The 19,610-nt window shown below is 41.1% G+C and overlaps 1 pseudogene; it reads right to left on the reverse strand.

Annotated features, from left to right (window-relative positions):
• Positions 1 to 806: 806 nt before the first annotated feature.
• Positions 807 to 924, reverse strand: LOC111722582 (annotated as a pseudogene).
• Positions 925 to 19,610: the final 18,686 nt, after the last annotated feature.

A 19,610-nucleotide genomic window follows, 5' to 3' on the forward strand; every position in this document is an offset into this window, starting at 1 on the left:
CCAGAGACAGGCATTATGAGGCCTGACAGTACTGAATGCGTTCCTCTTGCATTTTTAGGCTCACGTCAGTCTACTTGATTATCTGCCTTTCTAAATCGTGATGTCCCCTGCTTTATAAATCTACTCGATACCTGGCGTGGAGAAAGAACATCACACACATGAATCTATCCTCATTATTCCCAGATTCTGTGCTTGCACATTTGCCTGCTGACTAACATTTACTGCAGTCTCTACATCAACAATCATGGTGCTTTCACAGCCATTTACTGTGAAGCTACGAGAGCAGGGAGGTGAAAATGTGAGTCATCCAATGTGCACATTTCCAGTTGATGTTAAATAAGGACATGCTCTGCCTTCTGGTCCCATCTCTTATGTTGTATCCAGTGTCCTTTGTGTAGTCTATTCAATGACCTGCTTTTTGCATTTTGTTGTTATCGTTTTGTTCTTAAAAATGGCCCACAAGGCTAGGCATGGTGACTTATACCTATAGTCCCAGCACTCTGGGAGGCTGAGGCAGGAGGATCCCTTGAGCCCAAGAGTTTGAGGTTGCTGTAAGCTATGATGACACCATGACACTCTACCCAGGGTGACAGAGTGAGACTTTGTCTCAAAAAAAATTTTTTTTTCTAAAGTAAATAAAGTGGCCCAAACATAACCTTGTGTTCTGTCTAGTGTTCCTAAGCATGAGAAGGCCATAATGTGTGTCACAGAGAAAGTGCTCGTGACAGATAAGCTCCATTCAGGCTGAGAGTGGTGGGAGGAGAGTTTGACATCAATGAATCAATCATATATATTCTTCTGAGATCAGCCTACAGCACCTGGTATTCCCAGATGGTCTCCCATCCAAGTACTAACCAGGCCTGACACTGCTTAGCTTCTGAGATCAGACAAGATCTGGTGAATTCAGAGGGTATGGCTGTAGACAACATATATTCTATGGCCTTAAACAGGAATGCACAAGACAACATTATGTATTGATCAGTTGACCAAAATATGACCTCTGAGAAAAAGATACTGTGACCAAAAGCTTAAAGGAATTTAGCTCTGTATTTCCACTAGGAGCCATGGTTCAGTGTTCAATAATTCAGTGTTAGCAGTGAGATCATGGAACATACCTATGTGTGTGTGCATGTATATACACACATATACATACAGCGTGTCCATAAAGTTCATATGTAATTTAAAATAGTTGACTATTTTAACTAGTTTATATTTACTATTTTAAATAGTTAACTGCACATGAACTTTATGGACACCTGTATATGTTATATATGTAAAATGAAAAGATATATTTATATGTAGAATGAAAAGATAAGGACGTGAATAATATGCAATCATTGTACAAAAGAAGGAGAGATAATATGTGATTAAAGACATTAGAACATGTTTCATTGATACATATATTCATGGTAATCCTTTTTTTTTTTTTTTTTGGAGACAGCTTCTCACTATGTTGCCCTCAATACAGTGCTGTGGCGTCACAGCTCACAGCAACCTCAAACTCTTGGGCTTAAGCGATTCTCTTGTCTCAGCCTCCCAAGTAGCTGGGACTACGGGCGCCCGCCATAATGCCTGGCTATTTTTCTGTTGCAGTTGTCATTATTGTTTAGCAGGCCCAGGCTGGGCTCAAACCTGCCAGCCCCAGTGCATGTGGCTGCTCCGTAACCACTATGCTATGGGCGCTGAGCCAATCCATCATAATTTTTGAATAAAGTGTAGAATTTGAACAGGTTGAGCTGTAGCCAAGGGATTCCCAACAGTAGGCAGGAAGACAAAGTCAAGGGTCTGCTGAAGTTCAAGGGTATAGAGACAATGCAGCTCAAGTGTAAGTAACAGATCGAGGGTGAGTTTCACGCTGTGTGCATCACAAGGGTGGAGAATGTGTGTGATTTATTTAACAGTCTCTGCTAATTCAATGGTCAGCCTTTGGGTTTAAAATAGTGTCTAATATCCTCTTCTAACTTCCTGGTAAAATATCTGTTAAGACAAAAAATAAAGTCAAAATTCACAACCACCTAAAGCAAATCTAACAATCAACCCTGACAGAATGTGGAAGTAATTTCCACAAACTAGAAAGCCAGTAGAACTGACTGTCTCCTGACAACAAGAACTGCTTGTCCTGGTTCTGAAATGTGAGGTCTTGTACTACTAGAACATTGGGCAGTTACCTCTCCGGTGTGGATGTCATTTTTAGGGCAGCCAGAACATTGCCTTCCTCCTTCTTTCTTTAGCTGTGCTAACGTGAGTTCATGTCCAGAAGCAACTGGGGAGAAAAAATATGTTCGGGGTGACGTTGTCACCACATCTCCCAGCTTGTGGATTTTGTTGCCTTGTTACTGGCAATGGGTGGAGAGGTCAGTCACACAGACAGCTGGGCCTGTGCAACCCGGGCATGAGTGGGTGGCAGGCAGGGTCAGCAGCAGACTCTAAAGGACAGCACCAGGGGCTGTGGCCTTTGTCTGAGGACATCCCAAATCCATGGAGCACACAGGACATAGCTGACGGAGCCAAGGCCTCAACTGCATTCTCTTCTTTCCATTTGCATTCTTGCCCTTTGATGAATCCAAGGCATTGTAATTGAATCTGCATTAATTAGTTTCCTGCAATGTAGAGGAAGGAAGAGAAGGGGAGAGAATGAACCTAGAATTGTCAAATATATGCACAGTAGAACCTCTGTAAGGTGAACACCCAAGGGACTGTCACAAACTGGTGACTACACCAAGGTGGTCAACATAAGCAGTAGGCTGGCTGGGCTTGGTGGCTCACACCTATAATCCTAGCACTCTAGGAGGCCAAGGTGGGAGAATCCCTTGAGCTCAGGAGTCTGAAAGCAGTCTGAACAAGAGCAAGACTCCCATCTCTATTAAAAATAGAAAAACTACTGGGTATGATGGTGGGTGCCTTTAGTCCCAGCTACTCAGGAGGCTGAGGCAGGAAGATTGCTTGAGTCCAAAAGTTTGAGGTTGCCGTGAGCATCATGGCTCTTTAGCCTGGGTGATAGAGTGAAACTCTACCTCACAACAAACAAACAAACAAACAAAAACAACATATAAGGAACTAGGCCTACGGTACTGATATGTACCTGTGGTGCACATCTGGTCTACGAAAATTAGGTCAAATTAAGGAGGTGGTTAGTGTAGGGAGGTGGGCAGCTATGGAGGTTCTACTGTAATTTTATAGACATACACACACACATATATATATTCTCTACCTATCTATATGTATATCAAGCCTCTTCAAATCTATTAGTATAATATACACCATAACTCCATTTTAATTGTAATGTGCCAGTAGTTCAGACTTCTCCTGATGGCTATTACTAATCACTGAAATCAATCATTAACATTGATTCTACTCCCATTTAGATTTAAGAGAAACTTAAAATCTTGGTCACATATCTGTTCTCTATATTCCAGGCTAGAGCGCTTAGCTTCTGGAGTATATTATCCGCCCTGTTCCTGTCATCCTGAGTAAGGCAGTGGCACTTTCCAAGGACTCTCCCAAGTGAGAAAATTTACCTGGACCCGAGTTCCAGTGCTAAGGTCAGTGGTGTTCTGTCACAGTCTCCTTTTATCATATGTCAAGAGCTTGGAAGTCATCACTTTGTCCTTACTACAAGGAAAAATGGAAGAAACCAAAAATCAATGACTTTTCTTAGACTCACAGCCCCCAACGTCCTCAGGCTGGGGAGGTAGTGAGTGTAGGAGATCAGCTTCCAGAACGGGCTGGAACCACATGTAGGGACATGTCTATGGTGATGTTTGTGGGCTGCTGGAGGCCACATGTGGACTGATTTGATAGTGAAAAGCTCCTGGGGACCCTAGTTTTGGGGCTCCCTGCCTCCTCTAACCCCAGCTGGAGCCTGAACTGCCACCAGCATCTCCAACCCAGCGACAGAAGTGAAGGCTGTGATGTCAGGTTGATTTGCTCTTGCTCTTCCAAATCAAAACCCCCAAGAAAACCATGTGTTTGTCAAGAGTGATACTGAGGGGAAATAGAATAAATTACAGTTTTGGCACTAATTAACAGTTTGGGAGATGGTAGGTTTTTTTTTTTTTATTAAATGATAGCTATGTACCTTGAGATGGTAGTTTCTTAACTACAGTTAAAAACTGCAGGCAGAATAGGGAACCAAAGACCCCATTCTTGGCAAGGAAAAACACCCCCAGAAAAAAGGGAAAAATAAAAAAGTAAGCTGAGTGAGTTGGAACAAAGGAGAGTCAGCCAGTTTACCTTTAAACCAGCCAAATTCTCTGCTAAATTTCTTCTCTGAGCAAGTGTTCTGCGTTTCCTAGAGCTCTGGCCTATGGGGGATACATCTTACTAACACCCCTGTTGGGTCTGTAAACAATCTGAGGAATAATGGCCATAGAAGATGCTGTGGCAAGGCCTGAAAAGGTACATTAACTAGGCTGTTTCCTGCCCAGTAAACAGTCAAAGCAAATACTCATTGTGGAGATTTGTATTTGGCTGGGGCAGAGATTGTGGGATTAGCTTAAGCCCTGACATATGGGTAGGAGGGCTTATATCCAGTATGGCAGAGACCTCTGTGGTGGTGATGAGAGGAAAATTCCTTTCTCCCACTAATTCTTCAGAGGAGATTGACTCCAGTAGTCTTTTACTCCACCGTGAACTAGCCGAGTTTAACACCTCCCCAGGAGTCTGTCTGTGTGACCTCAGACAGGAGGCTGCCCCCACACAGGCTCAGGCTGAATTTCTCAAGACTGCTCAGACCCTTAAAGTTAATGATTAAACTGCTGGCATCTTTGTTCCCTTCCTCAACTTACCCTTTAGGCTAATGAGCAAATAGCCTTCAATAAAAGCTGAGTGGAAGTGACACTCAGGGCCACCGCCAGAACCCCACAAGCAGGCAGTGGTCCCCTGAGTTCCCACCTTTGAAAATTCTGCTTTATGTGTCTTGTCTCTTTCTTTCTCATCATTTCTAACTTTATATTTCTTCAGTCGACCCCTGCCAGATCCACAGGTCTTAAAGGACCCTGCCCCTGGGGCAGGACCCCAGCAAAACAACAAACATCAAAATACATTAGACCAATTTTTCAGAGAGTTACCTGCAATCCCTATTCAGGAAAATTTTAGATCATCTTTGTCATAAAGGGAAGAATAAAAAAAGATTAACATTATAACCAGAAGGAAAAAAAAAGGTTAACTAAGTGGGCTGCTTAATTCCTTCCTTCCTTGACTCTCAAAAAGGTGACTGCAATATTTGGAGGTTCTACCCTTGGGAACAAATGACTACATTTGGATTTCAAAAGTGAAGTCACTTTGTGTTCTAAGCAATTACAGAGATGCTGGTCCTGATTCTCAGTTGAGGAATATTCTAGTAGCTGACTTACTGTTTTTCTATGGCACTCTTCTGGTTATTATTTCAGAACACCCTTCACAGGACGCTTCTCTTTGTCTTGTTAAAAAGGGAGGCTGAAAATACAAAAGGTGGCTAAGTGCTTTTGCAGAAACAACAAGGCAAAATACAGAATTTTTTAAACGGTCCACACCCCCAAATGAAGGCTCAGCATGCCATCTGTCTTCATTTATGATTTTACAAGTCATGGAAATGAGTTTTTGTTTTAGAGAAAAGAACCCACGTATTTTTCCATGTTGGCTTTAACACACACATAATTTCAAAGAAAATTACATTTTAAGGATTTAGAATGTTTCTTGTTGCTAGATTCTATTTTGGAAAACTGGGTGATCGGATCGTACACACGTGGGGTGGTACAAACACAGCTTCCATTTTGAGGAAATGTTACTTCTCTGTAGCTCTCTCCTCACATTTCTCAGTGGGATTAGCCTCAGCGTGCTCCATGAAAACATTAGCAAACATTTCAGACGTGCTGTGTCTTCTGTGATTTTTCTGTACGTATATTGTCAACATGAAAGGATTCAGCAGGCTCTCCTGACTCCTCCTGAATTCTCATGTTCTCTCGGAAAATAACCATGATTGCGCCCACTTAGAAATAGTGAAATGTTATGTGTTACTGAAGTTCTCTTTATTGTTATATAATGTCTTAATTTTAACTTGTTTTTGTGTGCTGGTGACTAAGCAGCGTCAGGCAAATATAGCTTCTTTCCTGGGAATTCCAACAATAAGCAAGGGCATTTATTTTTGTTTCGTTCTTTAACAGAAAATAACCAAACACACAGGAGTGAAGTTTATCACATAAGTGTCCCCACATCTTCCGTGGGCAGCTTCATTTCAATGCATTTCTGCATCTACCCTGTAAACATGTTCTAGGGTCTCAAGAGCCAGACCGTTATATGAAAAGGTGGTATTATCCAACTGGTGATTTTATGAGAAAGCACATTCTGTGGGTCTGCAAATACAGACAGAGGTTAGCAGTGGTCTGACAGGCTGCTTAATATTCCATGGTGCACATATACCACGATTTATTAATCCATTCATGGGTGGATGGGCACTTGGGCTTCTTTAAAGAAAGATGGAGACTTTACCTCTTACATGTTTACATGGATGGACCTGTAACATATTCTTCTTAGCAAAGTATCTTAAGAATGGAAGAAAAATTATCCAATGTACTCAGCCCTACTATGAAACCAATTTATAGCTTTCGTATGAAAGCTATAACCCAGTTATAGCACAAGAATATGGGGAAAGGGGAGAGGGAGGGGAGGAGAGGGGGGAGGATGGGTGGAGGGAGGGTAATTGGTGGGACCACACCTATGGTGCATCTTACACGAGTGCATGTGAAATTTACTAAGTGTAGAACATAAATGTCTTAACACACTAACTAAGAAAATGCCATGAAGACTATATTAACCAGTTTGATAAAAAATGTATTCAAATTATATATAAAACCAGCACATTGTACCCCATGGTAGCATTAATGTACACAGCTATGATTTAACAAAAAAAAAAAAAAAAAAAAAAAAAGAAGTGGGCTGACAGATGAGAATGTTGAGTTCTCAGCCAGTGGAGGTTTGGAGAAGTAGGAAATTGATGCTCTCTGCTGAGACTGTGCTGGAGTCAAAGGTTGTTGAGTCCATGATTAGAATTCAGGGCTGCTGCTCCTTCTTCTGCTCTAGGCATGAACATTTTAGTTGTAGGAAAAGCAGCTGTGCATCTTACATTACTCTCTCACCCAGCTATTTGTTTAATCTTGACTCCGTGAAGCTGTGCCACCTCTTTGCTGATGAAGTAAGTGCTACTCTTCATCTCAGACAAGCGAAAGCGAAGTCTTGAGCATATAGTAGTTTATTTGGTTTAGAAAGTAAACAGTGCATACAAGATAAGCCTGGGGCCTGTTGGAGTGCCAGAAAGTGAAAAAGTGCTCAAAAACAAAACCAAGAAACAAAAACGGAGGGGGCCTTTCAGATGGGTAGAGGGACCCAGGAGCCAACATGTTCAGCCAAGGACCTGCAATTAGAGCTGTAAAATAAACAGTTAGGTATTGGATTATAACCCAAAGTAAAAAAGGCAATTTTTACAGGTCAGGCAATTAAGTTTGTGAATTCATCTTATAAAAAGTATTACCCACCTCACTGCCGAATATCACTACAGGCACCTTCAAGGTCTTCCCCTGGGGAAGCTATGCATCAACGCCAGCACCTAATCTACCCTTCAAAGCAATTTTTCTAGAATGTGCTCTTGAACTTAATGGTCAGATCTTTGTACAACAACAGCTCTGTTGGCCATTCCAGAAAAAGAGTTCCAAAATTGCTTTGAAGGGCAGACTAGGCGCTGTCTCAGTGCACAGCTTCCCAAGGGCAGGACGGTGAAGGTGGCTGCAGTGACATTCAGCACTGAGATATGTCACACTTTTCTAGGGCGAGTTCAAGCTCTTAATTTTCAGACTCCTCATACATTGATTTCATTTACTGGTTCAAAGACTATGGGCAGTTTTTAGGCAAAATTGCCTTCCTAAAGTTTTTCTTCCCAATATACGTGAACAAAAGTATTGGTTTGGCCAGGGTTGGTGGTTCATGCCTATAATCTCAGCACTCTAGGAGGCCAAGGCAGGTTGGTCCCTTGAGCTCAGGACTTTGAGACCAGTCTTAGCAGGAGTGTGACCCTGATTCTACTAAAAATAGAAAAACCAGCTGGGAGTGGTGGTGTGCACCAGTTGTCCTAGCTCCTTCGGAGGCTGAGGCAGGAGGATCACTTTAGCCTAGGAGTTTGACGTTTCTATGAGTTATGACCCCACAGCACTCTATCCAGGGTGACATAGTGAGACTCTAAAAGGGGGCTGATTTCCTGTGCCCTTGCCAACACTGGATATTAGTCCATCCATCCAGATGATTGCAAAATTTTTTGGTTAAGTTGAAAATAATACTGATATTATTTGAATGAAATTGTTCAGATCAAAGTCTTCAAACACTGTGACATTGATGATCCAAAGATCAGTTCTCTGAGCCAGACACAGGTTGTGGCTGTGGCTGTGTCCTGGTTCTGTGTGGTCGGAGCTCCTGCTGGCTGTGCTGCTGGCTGTACCTGGTCCTCCTATGGCATCTGGGCTCTGGATGGTGGCTTCCTGACTGCTCCAGGGCAGCAGCCCTTCCATCTCTCACCAGGGTGACCAGGGGCTCAGCATGTAGTCCCCAGAAGGCTGTGCTTTCCCCTGAGGGCAGGGAGAGGATCCATTTCTAACATTCTGAGCATTTGTGTTGCGTCTAGCAAATCATTTTCAATATTACTGGTAGGTGCTGGCATGTCTTTTTGTTTCTCAGCACAGGTGCCCCATTACCCAGGTTTTATGTCCACCTCTTATTTCACTGGGATCATAGGAGCAGAGTTGAAGGCTTTTCCTAATGATATCATCTATCATCTAACCAAGAAATGGCCATGCACTTTTAAATTCTGACATTCTGAGTGTTTACACATCCAAACCTACCTCTGTATCCCTTAGATCCAGCTCTGGCTCCAGCTCTTCTATTTTTTTTTTGCTGAGACAGAGTCTCACTCTGTTACCCTGGGTAGGGTGCTGTGGCATCATAGCTCACAGCAACCTCAAACTCCTGGGCTCAAGTGATCTTCCTGCCTCAGCCTTCGGAGTAGATGTGACTACAGGTGCCCACCCCCACACGGGACTATCTTCTATTCTTTTTGGATTACAGAAAGGTCCAATATCTCACTTCAACATATTTAGTCTAAGCCTTGCACTGACTCTTCTCTATAATTTTCCAAATATGTCCTACAGGGAACACCATTTTTTTCTTTACAGGGTGTCCAACCTGTGGCCCAAGGGCCACATGCAGATTATGTGAGGCCTGTTGTAATTATCTGTGGTGTTGGATATCATGAAAATTATGTATGGACCTTTTCTTTTTTGTTCATCAGCTTTTATTAGTGTTTGCATGTCGGTGCCATCACCAAGGAAGCAGGCTGGACAATGGATTGTAAGCTCGAAGCTTGCAGCAGGTGGGCCTCCCCATACGTGTCCAGGAAAAGGCCTCAGCAACCTCTGCAGCTGCTATTTATTGAGAACAAGCTCCCCTCTCCCGAGCCTGACTCCCACCCTGGAATTCCATAGATGATCAATATTCAACTGCCAAGGTCTATTCCTTATGTCTAGAGATTGTTTGTACATTTCAAAAAGCTGCCACGTTGTCTCTGCAAGCCTACTGTCCCAGTTCCTACACATCTTGCACATAGATCACTAAATATGTTGTTACAGAAGCTGCCACATATCTTTTTTTTGGCCAGAGCTGGGTTTGAACCCACAACCTCTGGCATATGGGGCCTTACTCCTTGAACCATGGGCACTGCCCGCTGCTACATATCTTGTCACATAAGTTGCTACATATTCTGTTACATAGGTTGCTACATTTGTATATTTAATGTGTGGCCCAAGACAACTCTTCTTCCCATATGGTACAAAGAAGCTGAAAGGTTGGACACTCCTGGACCTTACTCAGGCATTACAATCACTCATTTGAATTCTTGTAGAAAGTAGATATTCTGTCAATGAAGAAACTGAGGTGTAAAATGCTTAAATAACATGCCCCACTGACAGCAAATAGATGCTAAATCCAATTTTTAGGTCTAGCAAACCACCGTCTCCTCTTCCTAGTAGGCTAAGTTTCCTTTAAATAACTTACCTTAGCGGAACTTAAAGTTTGGACAATAATTTGAGAAAGTAACATATAGGTAATTCAGAGTTTGTGTCACCATTTTTGTGTAAAATTGTTGCTTCTTGTATGAAAATAAACTGTTCCCATGGTACAGAAGTATGCTTTTGACAGCTGATTTGTATACAACAGGCTATTAGCAAAATATTAAAATCTCTGTAGGTTGCCTGGGTAATGATCACTCTGTTGTATGTACTGCACACTCGTGCAAAAAGGACAAAGGGATTTGTTCAACTGTTTCATTGCATGAGTTCAGCAGACACCAATCAGTGGAATTCCTACTTTAGAAGAGCTCTAGATAAAGTAGCTTGGGGGAGGAGAAGATAGTTGTCACCACTGAAGTAGTGACTGCTATGGTAATCTTCCTGGCCCTCGAGGTCCCAGGCAGTGGTATGTGACTAGTGTCACTGTTTGCACATAGTAGGAGCTTGCCAGACCTAGAATGAGTCACTCTGGTTCTGGGTCTGGTTCTGTCCCTGTGTTCCCAGGTTGTACCTCATCAGTTTGGAACAGTATTTGCTAACAAGACTTGTAATGAAGGACATGTTTCGCAGACACTGAGCTTTACCAGTTATTTTAACCAAGCTCAAGTACAAGAAGATACCATCTTCATCTAAGGAGAGAAAATAGAATCCCTCCACTTCTCTAGCTGAGAAGGTCTGGTTTCCTGAAACTCCTATGGGAGCTTTGATTTAGATCCCCCTATCTCTTTTTGAACTTGGGCATTCCTTTAGAAATTGGGAGGCAGAGATCACATTATTTCTCATTTCTTCTTTCTCCAGGAGAAAAGAGAGTTAAAGATTAGATTTGCCACTGGGGTGTATGTGGGTGAGACGAGGGTTGGGCTGGCCAACTGATGATTTCTTTGTTCGTTGTTTAAGTACTGGCAATAATTCGATATTCCTCTCTGGGTATATCTGGAGAGTAGCACTTTATAATAGCAAGAAAAAATAATCCAAAGCAAGAATTTTCATCGATGCCATCTTCAATAATTTTTCATTAATGTGCAATTTCAATTGTTTTTAAGAATAGAAGTTGGCTCATGGAGGAGAGTGCAGAGGAGAGGGTCAATTCTCAAGTCATGAATAGTGACAAGTGAAATTATGTGGAGAAAGGAAATCAATCCGGCCAAATGAGAAGGGCAAAGGAGAAGTGGAAGCAAATGAATCATTCTCTGCATTTGTGAACAAATCCACAAAACATCCTCGATGCACTATCAGTAATGAAATATCATCAGTAGATTTCTAAGCAACTTTAGAGACTGTGACCAGTAACTCTTAGGTAGAACTTTGCATTGCAGAGAGAGAGGATTTGAGTGGTGCCAAGAGAGAATCTCTGCACGATTCTACTTTCTTTTCTCCATTAATGAGAGGTAACTCTGAGACTGGTTAGAATTATATTAGGGTTGGTAAACTTTAATTAGAAGCAAAAGCATCAAACTGTGCAAGGGAGAAACACAACTCTGGGGACTGGAGTTAAAACAGAGTGCTTGAGTGTGCACATGGCTGCTGTGAGCTGGGCAGTCTGGGGTGACAGATACATTCATCTTCACTCGGTGTCCCCTTCTTCTTCCAAATGGCAGCAGCTTCTCTACCAAGTCCTTTCCAACTGTTATAAAATCCTATGAGGCAGGAAGAGACGTTGACTACTTTAAAAGGTAGTATCTCAGATTTTTACAGGTTATGTTTCCAACAACTAGAATCCACAGAGAACTCAAACTAATCAATAAGAAAAGAACAAACAACCCCTTTCTTTGCGGGCAAGAGACTTGAACAAAAACTTCTCTGAAGATGACAGGCACATGGCCTACAAACCCACGAAGAAATGCTCATCATCTTCAGTCATCAGAGAGATGCCACTCTGAGATATCACCTAACTCCAGTGAGATCAGCCCACATCACAAAATCCCCAACTGCAGACGTTGGCATGGATGTGGAGAGAAAGGAACACTTCTACACAGCTGGTGGGACTGGAAACTAATACAGCCTTTTTGGAAAGAAGTCAGGAGAATTCTCAAGGAAATAAAAATTGACCTACCATTTGATCCTGAAATATCATTACTAGGTATCTGCCCAGATGAACAAAAATTATTTTACAACAAAGACATTTGCACCAGAATGCATTATTGCAGCCCAATCCACACTAGCAAAGTCATGTAAGTAGCCTAAATGCCTATCAACCACTGAATAAACAAACAAATTGTAGTAGATGTATAACATAGAATACTATGCAGCCATAAAAAGAGGGAGACTTTACATCTTTTATGTTTACCTGGATAGAGCTGGAACATATTCTTCTTAGTAAAGTATCTCAAGAATGGGAAAAAAAGTATCCAATATACTCCATACTATTACGAAAGCGATATATAATCACCTACGCATTCTTATGAATGATAAAAATGGAGGGCTAGTGGAGGGAGGGCATTTGGCGGGATCTCACTTAATGTACACAATGCAGGGTCCATTTCCAAACAACTAAGAATACATTATAAATGTCATACCACAAAAATAAGTAAATGAGGTGATGGTTATGTTAATTACTTTGATTTGAGCATTCCACATCTTATATCAAATTATCATATTGTACCCCATAAATGTATACAGGTGTGATTTAATAAAGATTTAGTTAAAAAAAAATAAAAAAGGAAGGGACAATGAAATAAAGAGGAAGGTTCAGAAACTTCATCAACGCTGATACTGGAGTAAAATCTACCCTAGCTTATGAAATTCTACACAGCGTCTTGTGTAGAATTGTGTTTTGCTACATATCTTATGGTGTCTTTCGAAAGAGACACAGTTGGAGACTTCTCAATTTATTTTATATTGTATGTGGTTTACATTCAGCAGAGGGGCTGTTACACTGTTTCCAAGATGGTTCTGGAATTCAGCGTTTGCACTTCGCCAACTGAACTAACTAATGCCCTTGTGTGTGCATTCCCGCTTAATATTGGTTAAAGAGTTCCTGTTTGCTTGGAAGAGCTCATGCTCCTTGGAGAAATGAAGTAGGCTCCTTGAGATATTATTTTCTTACCTTAGAATTGTACCCATTATATAACCATGATGTGAGAGGGAGCTGTAAAAATGAAAGTGTCCTGTCTCAATAACAGCAAGTAATTCAGCTGGAGATAAAGTGGCACTTAGTCTCTGGAATTTGAGCCCCTTTGTGAAGATCTTTAAGGGATTATTTCAATTTAAAATGGAAATGAAGGGGATTCAGTTGTTGCTAATTGGTACAGAGTCGGGGAGGACCAGATCCAGGCACACTCGCTTCTTTCCACTATGTCAGACTTTTGTTGATGCGGTTTCAATCATAAAAGCCACAAAATCTTGATAGAGCTCCCGAGGAGAACTGCCTGGTCACTGTCATCAGAGCTTTGAAGAAGCAGGCCAAGTCACCCCACCAGTCAGTGGACATTGCAAGCCATACGTCATCGTGTTCTTATCCCATATATAAAGTTAGGACGTCCCCAAAGCCCCTTAAAGTCACTGTACATAGGGAAATTGTAGCTAAACGTCCCTTTATTTGCAAAATACATCTTACAAAATTTTACATAATATTCTCTACATGTTAGCCACCTCTTTGTCATGCATATTTTGTAAGTAAAGGTGTTATTTAGCTACAATTTTCCATTTCTCTATGCGTGGCGACTTTTGGGGACACCCTATAGATTAAAATTTCCACATGAAGCACAATAACACTCAGCATCAACAGAGAAGGGGAGTAGGACAGGGCTAAGGAACCTGCTTAAGGAGAGCGCCGTGTACCACCAGAGTGCCCTGTGCGTTCTCAGTGGGGTGGTCACTGTCTTGCAGGTTTCTAGATTTGGGCCAAGACTTTGGTGGCAGGTGATGATTGCAAGTGACCATAAGACAGTCACTAGTGCCTGGCCAGAAAAGACCTGCTCTTTTCCTGAACTTCGAGTCATCTGGGGGCACTTACTGTAAAGGGTGTGGTCCAGTGTGGTCTGTGGACATCTGGTCCCGTCCTCGTGATGCCTTTAAATGGGCTCTTTTTCTAAGAGGGCTTCACTCATGTTGGGGGTGCTCCACACACAGGCGTGTTAGAGGGAGTTAAGAATGAGGGGGAAAGAGGCTAGAAATAAATTTTTTAACAAGAAGAAGGAATTGAAAAAGTAGACCCTGCTTGTGTGTGTAGTGTGCTTGTGACCCCCATCTGCAGACCCTCCTCCCGGGGTCTCACTGCCCTGGTCTGCGCAGCAGTGGGAATCCTGGTTCATGAGGCCAGACCCCTGAGGGCCCAGGGGGATGCTCTGAGTATTCTTTTCTCCTCTCTGTCCTGCCCTTTCTTCCCCATAGCTATCCCATGTCCCATTCAAGGGACAAGCCACTTTATAAAAAGCAGGTTTTAAGGGTAAGAGGGAGGTGGTGAGGTTGCTTCCAAGTGAAGACATTGGATATTTCCCGTCCCCAAATATACTTCCTACCCATAAAGGATTAAATTCTTCAATTCTATCAATTCCTTACCAAAAAAAAAATCATAAAATGATATTTCTAAAATCTAATGCTATTTTTAGCAGAGAATTTAGGGAAACACTGAATAGTTTCCCAGCCATGCTGGGCTTCTGGGACATGCTGGTTAACAGACATCATTCTGGGTGATGAAAATACACTTTACGCGGACGGGATCTAATGCCCCACTGGAGTGATATTTACTTACATTTAAATTTTTTCTTCCTTATATAGGCAAAGAGTCATATTTTCATATTTTTTGAAATTTTGCTTATGCTTCTCCTGGGTCTGACACGAGACGTAGATATACTCTCATCATGCCATGGCAGGAAGACAGAGACGGGAAGGGTCAGACTTAGCCCTGTCTGTGTGAGATTGAGGTTCTGCTGGTGAAAGGGGCTGCGCCTGGCTGTGCCTGACAGTCCTTTCTGAGCTCTGGACTTAGGGCCAGTCATACATAACCTCCTCCTAAAATTCTAGTGTGCCCAACAGCAGACACCTTGAAATAATGAGGTTTCTGACGATGTGGGGCAAAGACTAGTCAAACTCACGGAAGGTGGTCGGGCACCAAAGAAAATTCCACTGACTTCTTCATTTTGTCCATAAGGAGTTACCTAGTATTTGGTGACTGCCTACAGCGTTTCAGGCGTAGTCTGAGTTAGTGAGCAAGAAAGGTTATGTTCTGCTGGGGTTGGTGGCTCATTCTTATGATCCCAGCACTCTGGGAAGCCGAGGCAGATGGATTGCTTGAACCCAGGAGTTTGAGACCAGCCTGAGCAAGAGCGAGACCTGTCTTTACTGAAAACAGAAAAACTAGCTGGGCATTGTGGTGGGCACCTGTGGTCCCAGCTACTTGGGTGGCTGAGGTAGAAGGATCACTCGAGCCCAGGAGTTTGAGGTTGCTGTGAGCTATGATGCCATAGCATTTGAGCTTGGCTGACACAGTGAGACTCTGTCCCAAAAAATAACAATACTAATTTTATTGAGTACTTAGTATATCCCAGGTACAATCCATTATTTCATTCAATTCTCCCAACAATGCAGTAGGTGGGTGCCCATTGGGGGTGCTCCATCATCCTTCTGTGCTCTGCCAGGTAAGGTTTGGAAGGCAGCATTTCTGTGGGAAGAAATGTCCTGATATGACCTCTAGGCATCTGGTTGCATCTGTCTGTCTGTCTGTCTGTCTATGATCCATTCCCACATCCACCTGCCTGTCATCTACCTGTCCTTTATCTATGAATTTGCTGAAATCAATGTATTATAAAACAGTATCTAGTCTTTTGTGATATATTCTGATTGTTTCTCATCTTTTAAAACCACTGGTGCACATGTGCATATTATAGCAGTCATGGGGCTGCATTTTACTTCAGACAAACCCAGGTTTGAACCCTGACTCAGCTATTTACCAGCTGTTTAAATTGGTAAAAGTCACTTTGCCTTTTGCTACAGTCAGAATGTCTCCCCAAATTCACGTGTTGGAAAGTTAATCCCCAGTGTGATAGTGTGGAGAAGAAGAGGTGTTTACTTCTGAGGGCTTCACCTACTCAACGGGTTAAGCTGCTGCAAAAAGACCTTTAGGTGTGGCTTTGCCGTAGCCCACTTTCTGCCATGTGAGGACACAGCACTGCTCTTCTGGAAGGGACAGAGCAACAACGTATCATCTTGGAATTTGAGAATACACCTGCTATCACTGTGGCATTGTAGTGATCAGCCTCTGGAAATGTGAGAGGCCAATTTCTGTTCTTTATCAATTACTCAGTCTTGGTATTCTGGTATGGAAGCATAGAACAATCCAAGAAATTCTTCTCAGCCTTTGTTTTTATCATAGATTAATCTAAGTAACTTGTATAAGTAACAAAGTAACATAGAACATGGATTAATAAAAGTAGCTATTTTGAGGAATTTCATGAGAAAAATGCAGGTAAAGCATTTGTCATAGTGTATGGAACATAATAAATGCTCAATTAATATCAGTTGTCTTCATCTGCTCACGCTGCTGTAACAAAACGTCATAGGCTGGGTGGCTCAAACAACCAAAATTGCTCCTCACACTTCTGGAGGCTGGAAGCCCGAGAAAAGATGTCCACATGGTCATTTTCTGGTGAGGCCTCTCTGTCTGGCTTGTGGTAGCTGCCTATGGATTTTTGGGGAAACACAATTCAGTCCATAGCCTTAGTTAATGTTTATTTTTATCATTTAAATTTTTTTCTCTTTTGAAAATTTTATATATAGCAGAGCCTCCATAGCTGGCCATTTTCCCATGCTGACCAACCCCTTAAGTTAACCTAATTTTCACAGACTGGACGTGTACCTTGATGGTGCACTACAGCAGGCCTCGTTCCTCATGGTGACCACCTCTGTGTGTTGACCAGCTTGTGACAGTCACTTGGTGGTCAACTTACAGAGGTGCTGCTGTATTTCCCTTCCAAATATTTTTTCCATACTTCTCTGCTTGCCATAATCAACTCTATCAATAAACAACAAATATTTTTATAAAATATTTTGATTATAGAATATATTTGATTTTGATTTATAGAATATAAAACATTCTAAATTGAATATTGAACAAAATATTCAATTTAGAAAGAAGTTCTATTTTACACTTTAGGTTTGATGTTATTATATTCTAATACAGTGAAGTAAAGGATTTACAAACCAAAATACCTTAATTTGATATATAGAGGCCTCCTATAGGTGGATTTGCTTAGTAGGCCTTTTGTCCTTAATTATAAATAACACAATGAATAAGTGACATAATATAATTAATTTAAATAATGTCTGAGTCATGATTTTGTTTTCAAATATTTTATGAAAGATTATATGACATTAGGTTTCTGAAAATTAAATAATGACATAATAATTGCTATGATTCAAAATTGGTAATGAGTTAAAGCATACTAAGTGATACCAGGGACTAAGCCACTGAAATAATGGTTTGTGGTTTACCATTGATCAGTCAAAAAGTTTTGGAAACTTCAAAGGGGATATATTTTGTGTGTGCTTTGAGTTTGATGGTTTGGTTTTAAGCTAGATCTGTATGTTGTTTAGTTTGCTGTATTATATGTTTGGAAAAAAATAATAAAGCCTAAAGGAAATGAATCATTGAGAATTGGAGAAATCTCTTAAAATGTATAAATAAAGTCTAAAGTTAAGTACAGTGTTACAGGCTAGGGATGGTGGCTCATGCCCATGATCCCAGCACTTTGGGAGGCTGAGGTGGGAGGATCACTTGAGGCCAGGAGTTGGAGATCTGCCTAAGCAATATACTAAAACCTCATCTCTGCAAAGAAAAGAAAAAAATTAGAAAAAAAAATAGCTGGGGGTGCTGGTACATGGCTACTCAGTGACAGGTAGGTCACTGTAGCCCAGGAGTTTAAGGCTGCAGTGGCCAAGATTATGTCTCTGCACTCCAACCTATGCGACAGAGCCAGACCCTGTGTCACTCTATAAAGCCACAAAAGTATAATTCTTACTTATGATCAGTTTATACTTTAATGCCTAGAGTGTATAAGGTATTTAATTGTTTTAGTGTAAAGCATCATATTTTCCTATCATTTTTTCTTTCTTTTCTTTTTTCCAATGAACTCTTATAACTCTATGTGCATTTTAGAATGTCCTGTGGATAATATCATTTGATCTCCATAGCACCTTGTGAAAGATCGGATACAGCAGATATTCATCAGCACCTCATAGGTATTGTCCCACAACTAACTTATAAGTCATTTACTGTCATCTCATTTGTATACATTATTGCCTTAAAGAGATTAAGTCATTGGTCCAAAACTTTATGGCCAATAAGTGGCTGATACAGAACGTGAACTCTGATGTGTCTGATTTCAAAACTGCATCCTGAACGAAACATATAAAGTCAGTTTATTTCACTGTGCTGAAAGAAGCCTTCAGAGTGGTGTGGCTAAACCTGAGTGCTGGAGAGGTGTCAAGTGCAAGAAAGAAACAGAGTCAATCTAATGTTGTTGTTATTTTTTTTTATAAAGTAAGTGGTCTTTTATTATTATAAGGTGTATTAAAGAAAGGATAATTACAGCTGAGACCTTAGGAAAATACAACATGCTAAAAATTGGGGCTATGACAGATTTACCATCAGTTCCCCTACAGCTGCCATGGCCAGTTGGAGCTCACAGTTAACACAGTAGAGAGGACAGGAACTCACTGGGATTTGGGGTCTTTTCAGCTGCTGTCGCACAACCAAAACCTGTGTTTCGGTTTTAAAACATTTTTATGTTAGCTAAACATTGAATTGATTGTAGTATCATTTTTTTAAACATTTGGATACATTTTTAAACATTGAAGTAAAATAACAGTCTACTGGGAGGTAACATTCTCTTATCCCCTATAAATTATTAATATGCAAACACACTTTAAGAGCCATGTAGGGCAGAATGAGTGATACAGACATGAAGGAATAACTTTTTTTTTTATTTCTTATAGCTTAACTGTGTACATTAATGCAATCATGGGGTACAGTGTGCTGTTTTCCTATACATTTTGAAATACTCTCATCAAACTGGTTAACATAACCTTCATGTCACTTTCTTAGTTATTGAGTTAAAACGTTCATACTCTGCTTTTAGAAAGATTCACTTGTACCCTTGTAAGATAAACCATAGAGGTGACCCCACCAATCTCCCTCCCTTCCCCTATCTACCTCCCTCACCTTGCTCTCCCACCCCCTTCCCATATTCTAAGGCTATAATTAGGTTATGGCATTCCTATAAAAGCTATGAATTAGTTTCAAAGTAAGGCTGTGTATATTGGATACTTTTTCTTCCATTCTTGACATACTTTGCTAAGAAGGACATTTTCTAATTCTGTCCATATAAACATGAAGGAGGTAAAGTCTCCATCCTTCTTTATGGCTGCATAGTATTCCATGGTGTACATGTACCACAATTTATTGATCCATTTGTGCATCGATGGGCATTTGGGCTTCTTCCATGACCTAGAAATTATGAATTGGGCTGCAATAAACATTCTGATACAAATATCTTTGTTGTAATTTGATTTTTGGTCTTCTGGATA

This window comes from Otolemur garnettii, unplaced genomic scaffold, assembly GCF_000181295.1.
Source record: "Otolemur garnettii isolate 467f Iridium unplaced genomic scaffold, OtoGar3 scaffold00280, whole genome shotgun sequence".
Taxonomy (NCBI): Eukaryota; Metazoa; Chordata; class Mammalia; order Primates; family Galagidae; genus Otolemur; species Otolemur garnettii.